General features: G+C 50.8%; 21 non-coding genes across 21 annotated transcripts; 8 read left to right on the forward strand and 13 right to left on the reverse strand.

Moving 5' to 3' along the window:
• Positions 1-312: 312 nt before the first annotated feature.
• Positions 313-395, reverse strand: trnal-cag (transfer RNA leucine (anticodon CAG)). Its single transcript has one exon. It is a non-coding gene; the product is annotated as a tRNA-Leu (tRNA).
• A 1,375-nt stretch (positions 396-1,770) lies between these two features.
• On the reverse strand, positions 1,771-1,853 carry trnal-cag (transfer RNA leucine (anticodon CAG)). Its single transcript has one exon. It is a non-coding gene; the product is annotated as a tRNA-Leu (tRNA).
• Positions 1,854-1,949: 96 nt separating this feature from the next.
• Positions 1,950-2,023, forward strand: trnam-cau (transfer RNA methionine (anticodon CAU)). Its single transcript has one exon. It is a non-coding gene; the product is annotated as a tRNA-Met (tRNA).
• A 1,205-nt stretch (positions 2,024-3,228) lies between these two features.
• Positions 3,229-3,311, reverse strand: trnal-cag (transfer RNA leucine (anticodon CAG)). Its single transcript has one exon. It is a non-coding gene; the product is annotated as a tRNA-Leu (tRNA).
• Positions 3,312-4,686: 1,375 nt separating this feature from the next.
• Positions 4,687-4,769, reverse strand: trnal-cag (transfer RNA leucine (anticodon CAG)). Its single transcript has one exon. It is a non-coding gene; the product is annotated as a tRNA-Leu (tRNA).
• Positions 4,770-6,144: 1,375 nt separating this feature from the next.
• Positions 6,145-6,227, reverse strand: trnal-cag (transfer RNA leucine (anticodon CAG)). Its single transcript has one exon. It is a non-coding gene; the product is annotated as a tRNA-Leu (tRNA).
• Positions 6,228-6,323: 96 nt separating this feature from the next.
• On the forward strand, positions 6,324-6,397 carry trnam-cau (transfer RNA methionine (anticodon CAU)). The gene has a single exon. It is a non-coding gene; the product is annotated as a tRNA-Met (tRNA).
• A 1,205-nt stretch (positions 6,398-7,602) lies between these two features.
• trnal-cag (transfer RNA leucine (anticodon CAG)) lies at positions 7,603-7,685 on the reverse strand. The gene has a single exon. It is a non-coding gene; the product is annotated as a tRNA-Leu (tRNA).
• A 96-nt stretch (positions 7,686-7,781) lies between these two features.
• On the forward strand, positions 7,782-7,855 carry trnam-cau (transfer RNA methionine (anticodon CAU)). Its single transcript has one exon. It is a non-coding gene; the product is annotated as a tRNA-Met (tRNA).
• A 1,205-nt stretch (positions 7,856-9,060) lies between these two features.
• trnal-cag (transfer RNA leucine (anticodon CAG)) lies at positions 9,061-9,143 on the reverse strand. The gene has a single exon. It is a non-coding gene; the product is annotated as a tRNA-Leu (tRNA).
• Positions 9,144-9,239: 96 nt separating this feature from the next.
• Positions 9,240-9,313, forward strand: trnam-cau (transfer RNA methionine (anticodon CAU)). Its single transcript has one exon. It is a non-coding gene; the product is annotated as a tRNA-Met (tRNA).
• Positions 9,314-10,518: 1,205 nt separating this feature from the next.
• trnal-cag (transfer RNA leucine (anticodon CAG)) lies at positions 10,519-10,601 on the reverse strand. The gene has a single exon. It is a non-coding gene; the product is annotated as a tRNA-Leu (tRNA).
• A 96-nt stretch (positions 10,602-10,697) lies between these two features.
• Positions 10,698-10,771, forward strand: trnam-cau (transfer RNA methionine (anticodon CAU)). The gene has a single exon. It is a non-coding gene; the product is annotated as a tRNA-Met (tRNA).
• Positions 10,772-11,977: 1,206 nt separating this feature from the next.
• Positions 11,978-12,060, reverse strand: trnal-cag (transfer RNA leucine (anticodon CAG)). Its single transcript has one exon. It is a non-coding gene; the product is annotated as a tRNA-Leu (tRNA).
• A 96-nt stretch (positions 12,061-12,156) lies between these two features.
• Positions 12,157-12,230, forward strand: trnam-cau (transfer RNA methionine (anticodon CAU)). The gene has a single exon. It is a non-coding gene; the product is annotated as a tRNA-Met (tRNA).
• A 1,205-nt stretch (positions 12,231-13,435) lies between these two features.
• On the reverse strand, positions 13,436-13,518 carry trnal-cag (transfer RNA leucine (anticodon CAG)). Its single transcript has one exon. It is a non-coding gene; the product is annotated as a tRNA-Leu (tRNA).
• Positions 13,519-14,893: 1,375 nt separating this feature from the next.
• Positions 14,894-14,976, reverse strand: trnal-cag (transfer RNA leucine (anticodon CAG)). The gene has a single exon. It is a non-coding gene; the product is annotated as a tRNA-Leu (tRNA).
• A 96-nt stretch (positions 14,977-15,072) lies between these two features.
• On the forward strand, positions 15,073-15,146 carry trnam-cau (transfer RNA methionine (anticodon CAU)). The gene has a single exon. It is a non-coding gene; the product is annotated as a tRNA-Met (tRNA).
• Positions 15,147-16,352: 1,206 nt separating this feature from the next.
• Positions 16,353-16,435, reverse strand: trnal-cag (transfer RNA leucine (anticodon CAG)). Its single transcript has one exon. It is a non-coding gene; the product is annotated as a tRNA-Leu (tRNA).
• Positions 16,436-16,531: 96 nt separating this feature from the next.
• trnam-cau (transfer RNA methionine (anticodon CAU)) lies at positions 16,532-16,605 on the forward strand. Its single transcript has one exon. It is a non-coding gene; the product is annotated as a tRNA-Met (tRNA).
• A 1,205-nt stretch (positions 16,606-17,810) lies between these two features.
• Positions 17,811-17,893, reverse strand: trnal-cag (transfer RNA leucine (anticodon CAG)). Its single transcript has one exon. It is a non-coding gene; the product is annotated as a tRNA-Leu (tRNA).
• Between the last annotated feature and the right edge of the window lie 87 nt (positions 17,894-17,980).

The raw sequence follows: 17,980 nt of genomic DNA on the forward strand, positions 1-17,980 counted from the left end.
TCGCTGGTGCAGACCTACGCTTGCTTTCTGCAAGTGAACGATGCCTCGTGGTGCCATCCCAAAGAGGCACAAAATCACTCTCAAGGACCTTTTCCTGGACTGTTCCCAGCTGGTGGATCGGCCTGCCTATCTCAATTCGAGCAGCGGAGGCTTTAACCCTTTTCAAAAAGTGTCTAAAAACTCATCCTTGTCTTCAACGCCTGCCCAATTAATACTAGCATTTGCCTAATGCGTCGTTTTGTCAAAGTTAACGCCCTGCTGGCCCAACGTAGCAGAAGACTGAAGTCTCTGTCTGCAGCCAAAGGATAGGTCTGTCAGAAGTGGGATTCGAACCCACGCCTCCAGGGGAGACTGCGACCTGAACGCAGCGCCTTAGACCGCTCGGCCATCCTGACACCCTTGCCTGGCTAGAGATGGCCTGTTAGAGCCGCACCTGAAACCAGGGACCTAGAAGCTACTTTTTCTCTGTTCGGGCCCCCTTTAGCCCACGGGCCTCGTTGGCGCAGTTAGGCAGCGCGTCAGTCTCATAGTCTGAAGGTCGTGAGTTCGAGCCTCACACGGGGCAGGGTGGTTCTTTTTTTCTGATAACTGAGAGAGCTTAGACCAGGGGTGTCAAACTAAATTCCTTTAGGGCCCGAGCCCTGTAGAGTGTTGTTCCAACCCTTCTCAAACACACAAGGCATGTAGTTTTCAAATGAGCCTGAAGGGCATGATTAGTTGGATCAGGTGTGTTCTATCAGGCTTGAATCTAAACTCTGCAGGTCTCCGGCCTTCCAGGGACTGAGTTTGACACCCGTGGCTTAGAAAGAAAGAGTGAGGTTCTCTGTCCCCTTTCGTGTGGGTTTCCCTGTGTCTCCTGGGGGCAAAAGGCCACAGCTCCTCTTCAGGGCAGGTGAAATGATGCTTTGTGGAAAACTGTGAGGTTCCAGGTAAATTCCCTGAATCTCATCCAGCGACATTGCGTGTAGGCCCGTGCAATCCTTTTATTTACAGTGAAGTCAAAATTCTGCATGCATGCTGGCTAATGCTACATGAAGGCAGCAATAGCATCCCTCTCATATTCATGTAACACGTGGCCACGTCCTCCTGAGGTTTTGTGAAGTTTCAAAGGCCATATTGCTGCACTGGCCCGGTCCTGAAGATTTGCCTTGTACAACGTTCGGAAGATTAGACCCTTCCGATCAGAGCAGGCCACACAACTCCTTGTCCAAGCTCTTTGTTTTCTCCAGACTGGACTACTGCTATGCTCCCTTGGCGGGTCTTCCGGCACGTACTATCAAGCCTCTGCAACTGATCCAGGATGCAGCAGCGAGACTGGTCTTCAACGAGCCAAAGAAAGCCCACGTCACACCTCTCTTCATAATTTTGCACTGGCTACCAATAGCTGTTCGCATCAGATTCAAGGTACTGATGTTTGCCTACAAGATAACCACTGGCTCTGCAGCACAATACCTAAAGTCGCTGGTGCAGACCTACGCTTGCTTTCTGCAAGTGAACGATGCCTCGTGGTGCCATCCCAAAGAGGCACAAAATCACTCTCAAGGACCTTTTCCTGGACTGTTCCCAGCTGGTGGATCGGCCTGCCTATCTCAATTCGAGCAGCGGAGGCTTTAACCCTTTTCAAAAAGTGTCTAAAAACTCATCCTTGTCTTCAACGCCTGCCCAATTAATACTAGCATTTGCCTAATGCGTCGTTTTGTCAAAGTTAACGCCCTGCTGGCCCAACGTAGCAGAAGACTGAAGTCTCTGTCTGCAGCCAAAGGATAGGTCTGTCAGAAGTGGGATTCGAACCCACGCCTCCAGGGGAGACTGCGACCTGAACGCAGCGCCTTAGACCGCTCGGCCATCCTGACACCCTTGCCTGGCTAGAGATGGCCTGTTCGAGCCGCACCTGAAACCAGGGACCTAGAAGCTACTTTTTCTCTGTTCGGGCCCCCTTTAGCCCACGGGCCTCGTTGGCGCAGTTAGGCAGCGCGTCAGTCTCATAATCTGAAGGTCGTGAGTTCGAGCCTCACACGGGGCAGGGTGGTTCTTTTTTTCTGATAACTGAGAGAGCTTAGACCAGGGGTGTCAAACTAAATTCCTTTAGGGCCCGAGCCCTGTAGAGTGTTGTTCCAACCCTTCTCAAACACACAAGGCATGTAGTTTTCAAATGAGCCTGAAGGGCATGATTAGTTGGATCAGGTGTGTTCTATCAGGCTTGAATCTAAACTCTGCAGGTCTCCGGCCTTCCAGGGACTGAGTTTGACACCCGTGGCTTAGAAAGAAAGAGTGAGGTTCTCTGTCCCCTTTCGTGTGGGTTTCCCTGTGTCTCCTGGGGGCAAAAGGCCACAGCTCCTCTTCAGGGCAGGTGAAATGATGCTTTGTGGAAAACTGTGAGGTTCCAGGTAAATTCCCTGAATCTCATCCAGCGACATTGCGTGTAGGCCCGTGCAATCCTTTTATTTACAGTGAAGTCAAAATTCTGCATGCATGCTGGCTAATGCTACATGAAGGCAGCAATAGCATCCCTCTCATATTCACGTAACACGTGGCCACGTCCTCCTGAGGTTTTGTGAAGTTTCAAAGGCCATATTGCTGCACTGGCCCGGTCCTGAAGATTTGCCTTGTACAACGTTCGGAAGATTAGACCCTTCCGATCAGAGCAGGCCACACAACTCCTTGTCCAAGCTCTTTGTTTTCTCCAGACTGGACTACTGCTATGCTCCCTTGGCGGGTCTTCCGGCACGTACTATCAAGCCTCTGCAACTGATCCAGGATGCAGCAGCGAGACTGGTCTTCAACGAGCCAAAGAAAGCCCACGTCACACCTCTCTTCATAATTTTGCACTGGCTTCCAATAGCTGTTCGCATCAGATTCAAGGTACTGATGTTTGCCTACAAGATAACCACTGGCTCTGCAGCAATATACCTAAAGTCGATGGTGCAGACCTACGCTTGCTTTCTGCAAGTGAACGATGCCTCGTGGTGCCATCCCAAAGAGGCACAAAATCACTCTCAAGGACCTTTTCCTGGACTGTTCCCAGCTGGTGGATCGGCCTGCCTATCTCAATTCGAGCAGCGGAGGCTTTAACCCTTTTCAAAAAGTGTCTAAAAACTCATCCTTGTCTTCAACGCCTGCCCAATTAATACTAGCATTTGCCTAATGCGTCGTTTTGTCAAAGTTAACGCCCTGCTGGCCCAACGTAGCAGAAGACTGAAGTCTCTGTCTGCAGCCAAAGGATAGGTCTGTCAGAAGTGGGATTCGAACCCACGCCTCCAGGGGAGACTGCGACCTGAACGCAGCGCCTTAGACCGCTCGGCCATCCTGACACCCTTGCCTGGCTAGAGATGGCCTGTTCGAGCCGCACCTGAAACCAGGGACCTAGAAGCTACTTTTTCTCTGTTCGGGCCCCCTTTAGCCCACGGGCCTCGTTGGTGCAGTTAGGCAGCGCGTCAGTCTCATAATCTGAAGGTCGTGAGTTCGAGCCTCACACGGGGCAGGGTGGTTCTTTTTTTCTGATAACTGAGAGAGCTTAGACCAGGGGTGTCAAACTAAATTCCTTTAGGGCCCGAGCCCTGTAGAGTGTTGTTCCAACCCTTCTCAAACACACAAGGCATGTAGTTTTCAAATGAGCCTGAATGGCATGATTAGTTGGATCAGGTGTGTTCTATCAGGCTTGAATCTAAACTCTGCAGGTCTCCGGCCTTCCAGGGACTGAGTTTGACACCCGTGGCTTAGAAAGAAAGAGTGAGGTTCTCTGTCCCCTTTCGTGTGGGTTTCCCTGTGTCTCCTGGGGGCAAAAGGCCACAGCTCCTCTTCAGGGCAGGTGAAATGATGCTTTGTGGAAAACTGTGAGGTTCCAGGTAAATTCCCTGAATCTCATCCAGCGACATTGCGTGTAGGCCCGTGCAATCCTTTTATTTACAGTGAAGTCAAAATTCTGCATGCATGCTGGCTAATGCTACATGAAGGCAGCAATAGCATCCCTCTCATATGCATGTAACACGTGGCCACATCCTCCTGAGGTTTTGTGAAGTTTCAAAGGCCATATTGCTGCACTGGCCCGGTCCTGAAGATTTGCCTTGTACAACGTTCGGAAGATTAGACCCTTCCGATCAGAGCAGGCCACACAACTCCTTGTCCAAGCTCTTTGTTTTCTCCAGACTGGACTACTGCTATGCTCCCTTGGCGGGTCTTCCGGCACGTACTATCAAGCCTCTGCAACTGATCCAGGATGCAGCAGCGAGACTGGTCTTCAACGAGCCAAAGAAAGCCCACGTCACACCTCTCTTCATAATTTTGCACTGGCTACCAATAGCTGTTCCCATCAGATTCAAGGTACTGATGTTTGCCTACAAGATAACCACTGGCTCTGCAGCAATATACCTAAAGTCGCTGGTGCAGACCTACGCTTGCTTTCTGCAAGTGAACGATGCCTCGTGGTGCCATCCCAAAGAGGCACAAAATCACTCTCAAGGACCTTTTCCTGGACTGTTCCCAGCTGGTGGATCGGCCTGCCTATCTCAATTCGAGCAGCGGAGGCTTTAACCCTTTTCAAAAAGTGTCTAAAAACTCATCCTTGTCTTCAACGCCTGCCCAATTAATACTAGCATTTGCCTAATGCGTCGTTTTGTCAAAGTTAACGCCCTGCTGGCCCAACGTAGCAGAAGACTGAAGTCTCTGTCTGCAGCCAAAGGATAGGTCTGTCAGAAGTGGGATTCGAACCCACGCCTCCAGGGGAGACTGCGACCTGAACGCAGCGCCTTAGACCGCTCGGCCATCCTGACACCCTTGCCTGGCTAGAGATGGCCTGTTCGAGCCGCACCTGAAACCAGGGACCTAGAAGCTACTTTTTCTCTGTTCGGGCCCCATTTAGCCCACGGGCCTCGTTGGCGCAGTTAGGCAGCGCGTCAGTCTCATAATCTGAAGATCGTGAGTTCGAGCCTCACACGGGGCAGGGTGGTTCTTTTTTTCTGATAACTGAGAGAGCTTAGACCAGGGGTGTCAAACTAAATTCCTTTAGGGCCCGAGCCCTGTAGAGTGTTGTTCCAACCCTTCTCAAACACACAAGGCATGTAGTTTTCAAATGAGCCTGAAGGGCATGATTAGTTGGATCAGGTGTGTTCTATCAGGCTTGAATCTAAACTCTGCAGGTCTCCGGCCTTCCAGGGACTGAGTTTGACACCCGTGGCTTAGAAAGAAAGAGTGAGGTTCTCTGTCCCCTTTCGTGTGGGTTTCCCTGTGTCTCCTGGGGGCAAAAGGCCACAGCTCCTCTTCAGGGCAGGTGAAATGATGCTTTGTGGAAAACTGTGAGGTTCCAGGTAAATTCCCTGAATCTCATCCAGCGACATTGCGTGTAGGCCCGTGCAATCCTTTTATTTACAGTGAAGTCAAAATTCTGCATGCATGCTGGCTAATGCTACATGAAGGCAGCAATAGCATCCCTCTCATATGCATGTAACACGTGGCCACATCCTCCTGAGGTTTTGTGAAGTTTCAAAGGCCATATTGCTGCACTGGCCCGGTCCTGAAGATTTGCCTTGTACAACGTTCGGAAGATTAGACCCTTCCGATCAGAGCAGGCCACACAACTCCTTGTCCAAGCTCTTTGTTTTCTCCAGACTGGACTACTGCTATGCTCCCTTGGCGGGTCTTCCGGCACGTACTATCAAGCCTCTGCAACTGATCCAGGATGCAGCAGCGAGACTGGTCTTCAACGAGCCAAAGAAAGCCCACGTCACACCTCTCTTCATAATTTTGCACTGGCTACCAATAGCTGTTCGCATCAGATTCAAGGTACTGATGTTTGCCTACAAGATAACCACTGGCTCTGCAGCAATATACCTAAAGTCGCTGGTGAAGACCTACGCTTGCTTTCTGCAAGTGAACGATGCCTCGTGGTGCCATCCCAAAGAGGCACAAAATCACTCTCAAGGACCTTTTCCTGGACTGTTCCCAGCTGGTGGATCGGCCTGCCTATCTCAATTCGAGCAGCGGAGGCTTTAACCCTTTTCAAAAAGTGTCTAAAAACTCATCCTTGTCTTCAACGCCTGCCCAATTAATACTAGCATTTGCCTAATGCGTCGTTTTGTCAAAGTTAACGCCCTGCTGGCCCAACGTAGCAGAAGACTGAAGTCTCTGTCTGCAGCCAAAGGATAGGTCTGTCAGAAGTGGGATTCGAACCCACGCCTCCAGGGGAGACTGCGACCTGAACGCAGCGCCTTAGACCGCTCGGCCATCCTGACACCCTTGCCTGGCTAGAGATGGCCTGTTCGAGCCGCACCTGAAACCAGGGACCTAGAAGCTACTTTTTCTCTGTTCGGGCCCCCTTTAGCCCACGGGCCTCGTTGGCGCAGTTAGGCAGCGCGTCAGTCTCATAATCTGAAGGTCGTGAGTTCGAGCCTCACACGGGGCAGGGTGGTTCTTTTTTTCTGATAACTGAGAGAGCTTAGACCAGGGGTGTCAAACTAAATTCCTTTAGGGCCCGAGCCCTGTAGAGTGTTGTTCCAACCCTTCTCAAACACACAAGGCATGTAGTTTTCAAATGAGCCTGAAGGGCATGATTAGTTGGATCAGGTGTGTTCTATCAGGCTTGAATCTAAACTCTGCAGGTCTCCGGCCTTCCAGGGACTGAGTTTGACACCCGTGGCTTAGAAAGAAAGAGTGAGGTTCTCTGTCCCCTTTCGTGTGGGTTTCCCTGTGTCTCCTGGGGGCAAAAGGCCACAGCTCCTCTTCAGGGCAGGTGAAATGATGCTTTGTGGAAAACTGTGAGGTTCCAGGTAAATTCCCTGAATCTCATCCAGCGACATTGCGTGTAGGCCCGTGCAATCCTTTTATTTACAGTGAAGTCAAAATTCTGCATGCATGCTGGCTAATGCTACATGAAGGCAGCAATAGCATCCCTCTCATATTCATGTAACACGTGGCCACGTCCTCCTGAGGTTTTGTGAAGTTTCAAAGGCCATATTGCTGCACTGGCCCGGTCCTGAAGATTTGCCTTGTACAACGTTCGGAAGATTAGACCCTTCCGATCAGAGCAGGCCACACAACTCCTTGTCCAAGCTCTTTGTTTTCTCCAGACTGGACTACTGCTATGCTCCCTTGGCGGGTCTTCCGGCACGTACTATCAAGCCTCTGCAACTGATCCAGGATGCAGCAGCGAGACTGGTCTTCAACGAGCCAAAGAAAGCCCACGTCACACCTCTCTTCATAATTTTGCACTGGCTTCCAATAGCTGTTCGCATCAGATTCAAGGTACTGATGTTTGCCTACAAGATAACCACTGGCTCTGCAGCAATATACCTAAAGTCGATGGTGCAGACCTACGCTTGCTTTCTGCAAGTGAACGATGCCTCGTGGTGCCATCCCAAAGAGGCACAAAATCACTCTCAAGGACCTTTTCCTGGACTGTTCCCAGCTGGTGGATCGGCCTGCCTAACTCAATTCGAGCAGCGGAGGCTTTAACCCTTTTCAAAAAGTGTCTAAAAACTCATCCTTGTCTTCAACGCCTGCCCAATTAATACTAGCATTTGCCTAATGCGTCGTTTTGTCAAAGTTAACGCCCTGCTGGCCCAACGTAGCAGAAGACTGAAGTCTCTGTCTGCAGCCAAAGGATAGGTCTGTCAGAAGTGGGATTCGAACCCACACCTCCAGGGGAGACTGCGACCTGAACGCAGCGCCTTAGACCGCTCGGCCATCCTGACACCCTTGCCTGGCTAGAGATGGCCTGTTCGAGCCGCACCTGAAACCAGGGACCTAGAAGCTACTTTTTCTCTGTTCGGGCCCCCTTTAGCCCACGGGCCTCGTTGGCGCAGTTAGGCAGCGCGTCAGTCTCATAATCTGAAGGTCGTGAGTTCGAGCCTCACACGGGGCAGGGTGGTTCTTTTTTTCTGATAACTGAGAGAGCTTAGACCAGGGGTGTCAAACTAAATTCCTTTAGGGCCCGAGCCCTGTAGAGTGTTGTTCCAACCCTTCTCAAACACACAAGGCATGTAGTTTTCAAATGAGCCTGAAGGGCATGATTAGTTGGATCAGGTGTGTTCTATCAGGCTTGAATCTAAACTCTGCAGGTCTCCGGCCTTCCAGGGACTGAGTTTGACACCCGTGGCTTAGAAAGAAAGAGTGAGGTTCTCTGTCCCCTTTCGTGTGGGTTTCCCTGTGTCTCCTGGGGGCAAAAGGCCACAGCTCCTCTTCAGGGCAGGTGAAATGATGCTTTGTGGAAAACTGTGAGGTTCCAGGTAAATTCCCTGAATCTCATCCAGCGACATTGCGTGTAGGCCCGTGCAATCCTTTTATTTACAGTGAAGTCAAAATTCTGCATGCATGCTGGCTAATGCTACATGAAGGCAGCAATAGCATCCCTCTCATATGCATGTAACACGTGGCCACATCCTCCTGAGGTTTTGTGAAGTTTCAAAGGCCATATTGCTGCACTGGCCCGGTCCTGAAGATTTGCCTTGTACAACGTTCGGAAGATTAGACCCTTCCGATCAGAGCAGGCCACACAACTCCTTGTCCAAGCTCTTTGTTTTCTCCAGACTGGACTACTGCTATGCTCCCTTGGCGGGTCTTCCGGCACGTACTATCAAGCCTCTGCAACTGATCCAGGATGCAGCAGCGAGACTGGTCTTCAACGAGCCAAAGAAAGCCCACGTCACACCTCTCTTCATAATTTTGCACTGGCTACCAATAGCTGTTCGCATCAGATTCAAGGTACTGATGTTTGCCTACAAGATAACCACTGGCTCTGCAGCAATATACCTAAAGTCGCTGGTGCAGACCTACGCTTGCTTTCTGCAAGTGAACGATGCCTCGTGGTGCCATCCCAAAGAGGCACAAAATCACTCTCAAGGACCTTTTCCTGGACTGTTCCCAGCTGGTGGATCGGCCTGCCTATCTCAATTCGAGCAGCGGAGGCTTTAACCCTTTTCAAAAAGTGTCTAAAAACTCATCCTTGTCTTCAACGCCTGCCCAATTAATACTAGCATTTGCCTAATGCGTCGTTTTGTCAAAGTTAACGCCCTGCTGGCCCAACGTAGCAGAAGACTGAAGTCTCTGTCTGCAGCCAAAGGATAGGTCTGTCAGAAGTGGGATTCGAACCCACGCCTCCAGGGGAGACTGCGACCTGAACGCAGCGCCTTAGACCGCTCGGCCATCCTGACACCCTTGCCTGGCTAGAGATGGCCTATTCGAGCCGCACCTGAAACCAGGGACCTAGAAGCTACTTTTTCTCTGTTCGGGCCCCCTTTAGCCCACGGGCCTCGTTGGCGCAGTTAGGCAGCGCGTCAGTCTCATAATCTGAAGGTCGTGAGTTCGAGCCTCACACGGGGCAGGGTGGTTCTTTTTTTCTGATAACTGAGAGAGCTTAGACCAGGGGTGTCAAACTAAATTCCTTTAGGGCCCGAGCCCTGTAGAGTGTTGTTCCAACCCTTCTCAAACACACAAGGCATGTAGTTTTCAAATGAGCCTGAAGGGCATGATTAGTTGGATCAGGTGTGTTCTATCAGGCTTGAATCTAAACTCTGCAGGTCTCCGGCCTTCCAGGGACTGAGTTTGACACCCGTGGCTTAGAAAGAAAGAGTGAGGTTCTCTGTCCCCTTTCGTGTGGGTTTCCCTGTGTCTCCTGGGGGCAAAAGGCCACAGCTCCTCTTCAGGGCAGGTGAAATGATGCTTTGTGGAAAACTGTGAGGTTCCAGGTAAATTCCCTGAATCTCATCCAGCGACATTGCGTGTAGGCCCGTGCAATCCTTTTATTTACAGTGAAGTCAAAATTCTGCATGCATGCTGGCTAATGCTACATGAAGGCAGCAATAGCATCCCTCTCATATTCATGTAACACGTGGCCACGTCCTCCTGAGGTTTTGTGAAGTTTCAAAGGCCATATTGCTGCACTGGCCCGGTCCTGAAGATTTGCCTTGTACAACGTTCGGAAGATTAGACCCTTCCGATCAGAGCAGGCCACACAACTCCTTGTCCAAGCTCTTTGTTTTCTCCAGACTGGACTACTGCTATGCTCCCTTGGCGGGTCTTCCGGCACGTACTATCAAGCCTCTGCAACTGATCCAGGATGCAGCAGCGAGACTGGTCTTCAACGAGCCAAAGAAAGCCCACGTCACACCTCTCTTCATAATTTTGCACTGGCTACCAATAGCTGTTCGCATCAGATTCAAGGTACTGATGTTTGCCTACAAGATAACCACTGGCTCTGCAGCAATATACCTAAAGTCGCTGGTGCAGACCTACGCTTGCTTTCTGCAAGTGAACGATGCCTCGTGGTGCCATCCCAAAGAGGCACAAAATCACTCTCAAGGACCTTTTCCTGGACTGTTCCCAGCTGGTGGATCGGCCTGCCTATCTCAATTCGAGCAGCGGAGGCTTTAACCCTTTTCAAAAAGTGTCTAAAAACTCATCCTTGTCTTCAACGCCTGCCCAATTAATACTAGCATTTGCCTAATGCGTCGTTTTGTCAAAGTTAACGCCCTGCTGGCCCAACGTAGCAGAAGACTGAAGTCTCTGTCTGCAGCCAAAGGATAGGTCTGTCAGAAGTGGGATTCGAACCCACGCCTCCAGGGGAGACTGCGACCTGAACGCAGCGCCTTAGACCGCTCGGCCATCCTGACACCCTTGCCTGGCTAGAGATGGCCTGTTCGAGCCGCACCTGAAACCAGGGACCTAGAAGCTACTTTTTCTCTGTTCGGGCCCCCTTTAGCCCACGGGCCTCGTTGGCGCAGTTAGGCAGCGCGTCAGTCTCATAATCTGAAGGTCGTGAGTTCGAGCCTCACACGGGGCAGGGTGGTTCTTTTTTTTCTGATAACTGAGAGAGCTTAGACCAGGGGTGTCAAACTAAATTCCTTTAGGGCCCGAGCCCTGTAGAGTGTTGTTCCAACCCTTCTCAAACACACAAGGCATGTAGTTTTCAAATGAGCCTGAAGGGCATGATTAGTTGGATCAGGTGTGTTCTATCAGGCTTGAATCTAAACTCTGCAGGTCTCCGGCCTTCCAGGGACTGAGTTTGACACCCGTGGCTTAGAAAGAAAGAGTGAGGTTCTCTGTCCCCTTTCGTGTGGGTTTCCCTGTGTCTCCTGGGGGCAAAAGGCCACAGCTCCTCTTCAGGGCAGGTGAAATGATGCTTTGTGGAAAACTGTGAGGTTCCAGGTAAATTCCCTGAATCTCATCCAGCGACATTGCGTGTAGGCCCGTGCAATCCTTTTATTTACAGTGAAGTCAAAATTCTGCATGCATGCTGGCTAATGCTACATGAAGGCAGCAATAGCATCCCTCTCATATGCATGTAACACGTGGCCACATCCTCCTGAGGTTTTGTGAAGTTTCAAAGGCCATATTGCTGCACTGGCCCGGTCCTGAAGATTTGCCTTGTACAACGTTCGGAAGATTAGACCCTTCCGATCAGAGCAGGCCACACAACTCCTTGTCCAAGCTCTTTGTTTTCTCCAGACTGGACTACTGCTATGCTCCCTTGGCGGGTCTTCCGGCACGTACTATCAAGCCTCTGCAACTGATCCAGGATGCAGCAGCGAGACTGGTCTTCAACGAGCCAAAGAAAGCCCACGTCACACCTCTCTTCATAATTTTGCACTGGCTACCAATAGCTGTTCGCATCAGATTCAAGGTACTGATGTTTGCCTACAAGATAACCACTGGCTCTGCAGCAATATACCTAAAGTCGCTGGTGCAGACCTACGCTTGCTTTCTGCAAGTGAACGATGCCTCGTGGTGCCATCCCAAAGAGGCACAAAATCACTCTCAAGGACCTTTTCCTGGACTGTTCCCAGCTGGTGGATCGGCCTGCCTATCTCAATTCGAGCAGCGGAGGCTTTAACCCTTTTCAAAAAGTGTCTAAAAACTCATCCTTGTCTTCAACGCCTGCCCAATTAATACTAGCATTTGCCTAATGCGTCGTTTTGTCAAAGTTAACGCCCTGCTGGCCCAACGTAGCAGAAGACTGAAGTCTCTGTCTGCAGCCAAAGGATAGGTCTGTCAGAAGTGGGATTCGAACCCACGCCTCCAGGGGAGACTGCGACCTGAACGCAGCGCCTTAGACCGCTCGGCCATCCTGACACCCTTGCCTGGCTAGAGATGGCCTGTTCGAGCCGCACCTGAAACCAGGGACCTAGAAGCTACTTTTTCTCTGTTCGGGCCCCCTTTAGCCCACGGGCCTCGTTGGCGCAGTTAGGCAGCGCGTCAGTCTCATAATCTGAAGGTCGTGAGTTCGAGCCTCACACGGGGCAGGGTGGTTCTTTTTTTCTGATAACTGAGAGAGCTTAGACCAGGGGTGTCAAACTAAATTCCTTTAGGGCCCGAGCCCTGTAGAGTGTTGTTCCAACCCTTCTCAAACACACAAGGCATGTAGTTTTCAAATGAGCCTGAAGGGCATGATTAGTTGGATCAGGTGTGTTCTATCAGGCTTGAATCTAAACTCTGCAGGTCTCCGGCCTTCCAGGGACTGAGTTTGACACCCGTGGCTTAGAAAGAAAGAGTGAGGTTCTCTGTCCCCTTTCGTGTGGGTTTCCCTGTGTCTCCTGGGGGCAAAAGGCCACAGCTCCTCTTCAGGGCAGGTGAAATGATGCTTTGTGGAAAACTGTGAGGTTCCAGGTAAATTCCCTGAATCTCATCCAGCGACATTGCGTGTAGGCCCGTGCAATCCTTTTATTTACAGTGAAGTCAAAATTCTGCATGCATGCTGGCTAATGCTACATGAAGGCAGCAATAGCATCCCTCTCATATTCATGTAACACGTGGCCACGTCCTCCTGAGGTTTTGTGAAGTTTCAAAGGCCATATTGCTGCACTGGCCCGGTCCTGAAGATTTGCCTTGTACAACGTTCGGAAGATTAGACCCTTCCGATCAGAGCAGGCCACACAACTCCTTGTCCAAGCTCTTTGTTTTCTCCAGACTGGACTACTGCTATGCTCCCTTGGCGGGTCTTCCGGCACGTACTATCAAGCCTCTGCAACTGATCCAGGATGCAGCAGCAAGACTGGTCTTCAACGAGCCAAAGAAAGCCCACGTCACACCTCTCTTCATAATTTTGCACTGGCTACCAATAGCTGTTCGCATCAGATTCAAGGTACTGATGTTTGCCTACAAGATAACCACTGGCTCTGCAGCAATATACCTAAAGTCGATGGTGCAGACCTACGCTTGCTTTCTGCAAGTGAACGATGCCTCGTGGTGCCATCCCAAAGAGGCACAAAATCACTCTCAAGGACCTTTTCCTGGACTGTTCCCAGCTGGTGGATCGGCCTGCCTATCTCAATTCGAGCAGCGGAGGCTTTAACCCTTTTCAAAAAGTGTCTAAAAACTCATCCTTGTCTTCAACGCCTGCCCAATTAATACTAGCATTTGCCTAATGCGTCGTTTTGTCAAAGTTAACGCCCTGCTGGCCCAACGTAGCAGAAGACTGAAGTCTCTGTCTGCAGCCAAAGGATAGGTCTGTCAGAAGTGGGATTCGAACCCACGCCTCCAGGGGAGACTGCGACCTGAACGCAGCGCCTTAGACCGCTCGGCCATCCTGACACCCTTGCCTGGCTAGAGATGGCCTGTTCGAGCCGCACCTGAAACCAGGGACCTAGAAGCTACTTTTTCTCTGTTCGGGCCCCCTTTAGCCCACGGGCCTCGTTGGCGCAGTTAGGCAGCTCGTCAGTCTCATAATCTGAAAGTCGTGAGTTCGAGCCTCACACGGGGCAGGGTGGTTCTTTTTTTCTGATAACTGAGAGAGCTTAGACCAGTGGTGTCAAACTAAATTCCTTTAGGGCCCGAGCCCTGTAGAGTGTTGTTCCAACCCTTCTCAAACACACAAGGCATGTAGTTTTCAAATGAGCCTGAAGGGCATGATTAGTTGGATCAGGTGTGTTCTATCAGGCTTGAATCTAAACTCTGCAGGTCTCCGGCCTTCCAGGGACTGAGTTTGACACCCGTGGCTTAGAAAGAAAGAGTGAGGTTCTCTGTCCCCTTTCGTGTGGGTTTCCCTGTGTCTCCTGGGGGCAAAAGGCCACAGCTCCTCTTCAGGGCAGGTGAAATGATGCTTTGTGGAAAACTGTGAGGTTCCAGGTAAATTCCCTGAATCTCATCCAGCGACATTGCGTGTAGGCCCATGCAATCCTTTTATTTACAGTGAAGTCAAAATTCTGCATGCATGCTGGCTAATGCTACATGAAGGCAGCAATAGCATCCCTCTCATATTCATGTAACACGTGGCCACGTCCTCCTGAGGTTTTGTGAAGTTTCAAAGGCCATATTGCTGCACTGGCCCGGTCCTGAAGATTTGCCTTGTACAACGTTCGGAAGATTAGACCCTTCCGATCAGAGCAGGCCACACAACTCCTTGTCCAAGCTCTTTGTTTTCTCCAGACTGGACTACTGCTATGCTCCCTTGGCGGGTCTTCCGGCACGTACTATCAAGCCTCTGCAACTGATCCAGGATGCAGCAGCGAGACTGGTCTTCAACGAGCCAAAGAAAGCCCACGTCACACCTCTCTTCATAATTTTGCACTGGCTACCAATAGCTGTTCGCATCAGATTCAAGGTACTGATGTTTGCCTACAAGATAACCACTGGCTCTGCAGCAATATACCTAAAGTCGCTGGTGCAGACCTACGCTTGCTTTCTGCAAGTGAACGATGCCTCGTGGTGCCATCCCAAAGAGGCACAAAATCACTCTCAAGGACCTTTTCCTGGACTGTTCCCAGCTGGTGGATCGGCCTGCCTATCTCAATTCGAGCAGCGGAGGCTTTAACCCTTTTCAAAAAGTGTCTAAAAACTCATCCTTGTCTTCAACGCCTGCCCAATTAATACTAGCATTTGCCTAATGCGTCGTTTTGTCAAAGTTAACGCCCTGCTGGCCCAACGTAGCAGAAGACTGAAGTCTCTGTCTGCAGCCAAAGGATAGGTCTGTCAGAAGTGGGATTCGAACCCACGCCTCCAGGGGAGACTGCGACCTGAACGCAGCGCCTTAGACCGCTCGGCCATCCTGACACCCTTGCCTGGCTAGAGATGGCCTGTTCGAGCCGCACCTGAAACCAGGGACCTAGAAGCTACTTTTTCTCTGTTCGGGCCCCCTTTAGCCCACGGGCCTCGTTGGCGCAGTTAGGCAGCGCGTCAGTCTCATAATCTGAAGGTCGTGAGTTCGAGCCTCACACGGGGCAGGGTGGTTCTTTTTTTTCTGATAACTGAGAGAGCTTAGACCAGGGGTGTCAAACTAAATTCCTTTAGGGCCCGAGCCCTGTAGAGTGTTGTTCCAACCCTTCTCAAACACACAAGGCATGTAGTTTTCAAATGAGCCTGAAGGGCATGATTAGTTGGATCAGGTGTGTTCTATCAGGCTTGAATCTAAACTCTGCAGGTCTCCGGCCTTCCAGGGACTGAGTTTGACACCCGTGGCTTAGAAAGAAAGAGTGAGGTTCTCTGTCCCCTTTCGTGTGGGTTTCCCTGTGTCTCCTGGGGGCAAAAGGCCACAGCTCCTCTTCAGGGCAGGTGAAATGATGCTTTGTGGAAAACTGTGAGGTTCCAGGTAAATTCCCTGAATCTCATCCAGCGACATTGCGTGTAGGCCCGTGCAATCCTTTTATTTACAGTGAAGTCAAAATTCTGCATGCATGCTGGCTAATGCTACATGAAGGCAGCAATAGCATCCCTCTCATATGCATGTAACACGTGGCCACATCCTCCTGAGGTTTTGTGAAGTTTCAAAGGCCATATTGCTGCACTGGCCCGGTCCTGAAGATTTGCCTTGTACAACGTTCGGAAGATTAGACCCTTCCGATCAGAGCAGGCCACACAACTCCTTGTCCAAGCTCTTTGTTTTCTCCAGACTGGACTACTGCTATGCTCCCTTGGCGGGTCTTCCGGCACGTACTATCAAGCCTCTGCAACTGATCCAGGATGCAGCAGCGAGACTGGTCTTCAACGAGCCAAAGAAAGCCCACGTCACACCTCTCTTCATAATTTTGCACTGGCTACCAATAGCTGTTCGCATCAGATTCAAGGTACTGATGTTTGCCTACAAGATAACCACTGGCTCTGCAGCAATATACCTAAAGTCGCTGGTGCAGACCTACGCTTGCTTTCTGCAAGTGAACGATGCCTCGTGGTGCCATCCCAAAGAGGCACAAAATCACTCTCAAGGACCTTTTCCTGGACTGTTCCCAGCTGGTGGATCGGCCTGCCTATCTCAATTCGAGCAGCGGAGGCTTTAACCCTTTTCAAAAAGTGTCTAAAAACTCATCCTTGTCTTCAACGCCTGCCCAATTAATACTAGCATTTGCCTAATGCGTCGTTTTGTCAAAGTTAACGCCCTGCTGGCCCAACGTAGCAGAAGACTGAAGTCTCTGTCTGCAGCCAAAGGATAGGTCTGTCAGAAGTGGGATTCGAACCCACGCCTCCAGGGGAGACTGCGACCTGAACGCAGCGCCTTAGACCGCTCGGCCATCCTGACACCCTTGCCTGGCTAGAGATGGCCTGTTCGAGCCGCACCTGAAACCAGGGACCTAGAAGCTACTTTTTCTCTGTTCGGGCCCCCTTTAGCCCACGGGCCTCGTTGGCGCAGTTAGGCAGCGCGTCAGTCTCATAATCTGAAGGTCGTGAGTTCGAGCCTCACACGGGGCAGGGTGGTTCTTTTTTTCTGATAACTGAGAGAGCTTAGACCAGGGGTGTCAAACTAAATTCCTTTAGGGCCCGAGCCCTGTAGAGTGTTGTTCCAACCCTTCTCAAACACACAAGGCATGTAGTTTTCAAATGAGCCTGAAGGGCATGATTAGTTGGATCAGGTGTGTTCTATCAGGCTTGAATCTAAACTCTGCAGGTCTCCGGCCTTCCAGGGACTGAGTTTGACACCCGTGGCTTAGAAAGAAAGAGTGAGGTTCTCTGTCCCCTTTCGTGTGGGTTTCCCTGTGTCTCCTGGGGGCAAAAGGCCACAGCTCCTCTTCAGGGCAGGTGAAATGATGCTTTGTGGAAAACTGTGAGGTTCCAGGTAAATTCCCTGAATCTCATCCAGCGACATTGCGTGTAGGCCCGTGCAATCCTTTTATTTACAGTGAAGTCAAAATTCTGCATGCATGCTGGCTAATGCTACATGAAGGCAGCAATAGCATCCCTCTCATATTCATGTAACACGTGGCCACGTCCTCCTGAGGTTTTGTGAAGTTTCAAAGGCCATATTGCTGCACTGGCCCGGTCCTGAAGATTTGCCTTGTACAACGTTCGGAAGATTAGACCCTTCCGATCAGAGCAGGCCACACAACTCCTTGTCCAAGCTCTTTGTTTTCTCCAGACTGGACTACTGCTATGCTCCCTTGGCGGGTCTTCCGGCACGTACTATCAAGCCTCTGCAACTGATCCAGGATGCAGCAGCGAGACTGGTCTTCAACGAGCCAAAGAAAGCCCACGTCACACCTCTCTTCATAATTTTGCACTGGCTACCAATAGCTGTTCGCATCAGATTCAAGGTACTGATGTTTGCCTACAAGATAACCACTGGCTCTGCAGCAATATACCTAAAGTCGATGGTGCAGACCTACGCTTGCTTTCTGCAAGTGAACGATGCCTCGTGGTGCCATCCCAAAGAGGCACAAAATCACTCTCAAGGACCTTTTCCTGGACTGTTCCCAGCTGGTGGATCGGCCTGCCTATCTCAATTCGAGCAGCGGAGGCTTTAACCCTTTTCAAAAAGTGTCTAAAAACTCATCCTTGTCTTCAACGCCTGCCCAATTAATACTAGCATTTGCCTAATGCGTCGTTTTGTCAAAGTTAACGCCCTGCTGGCCCAACGTAGCAGAAGACTGAAGTCTCTGTCTGCAGCCAAAGGATAGGTCTGTCAGAAGTGGGATTCGAACCCACGCCTCCAGGGGAGACTGCGACCTGAACGCAGCGCCTTAGACCGCTCGGCCATCCTGACACCCTTGCCTGGCTAGAGATGGCCTGTTCGAGCCGCACCTGAAACCAGGGACCTAGAAGCTACTTTTTCTCTGTTCGGGCCCCCTTT

This window comes from Carassius gibelio, chromosome A4, assembly GCF_023724105.1.
Source record: "Carassius gibelio isolate Cgi1373 ecotype wild population from Czech Republic chromosome A4, carGib1.2-hapl.c, whole genome shotgun sequence".
In the NCBI taxonomy this organism is placed as follows: Eukaryota; Metazoa; Chordata; class Actinopteri; order Cypriniformes; family Cyprinidae; genus Carassius; species Carassius gibelio.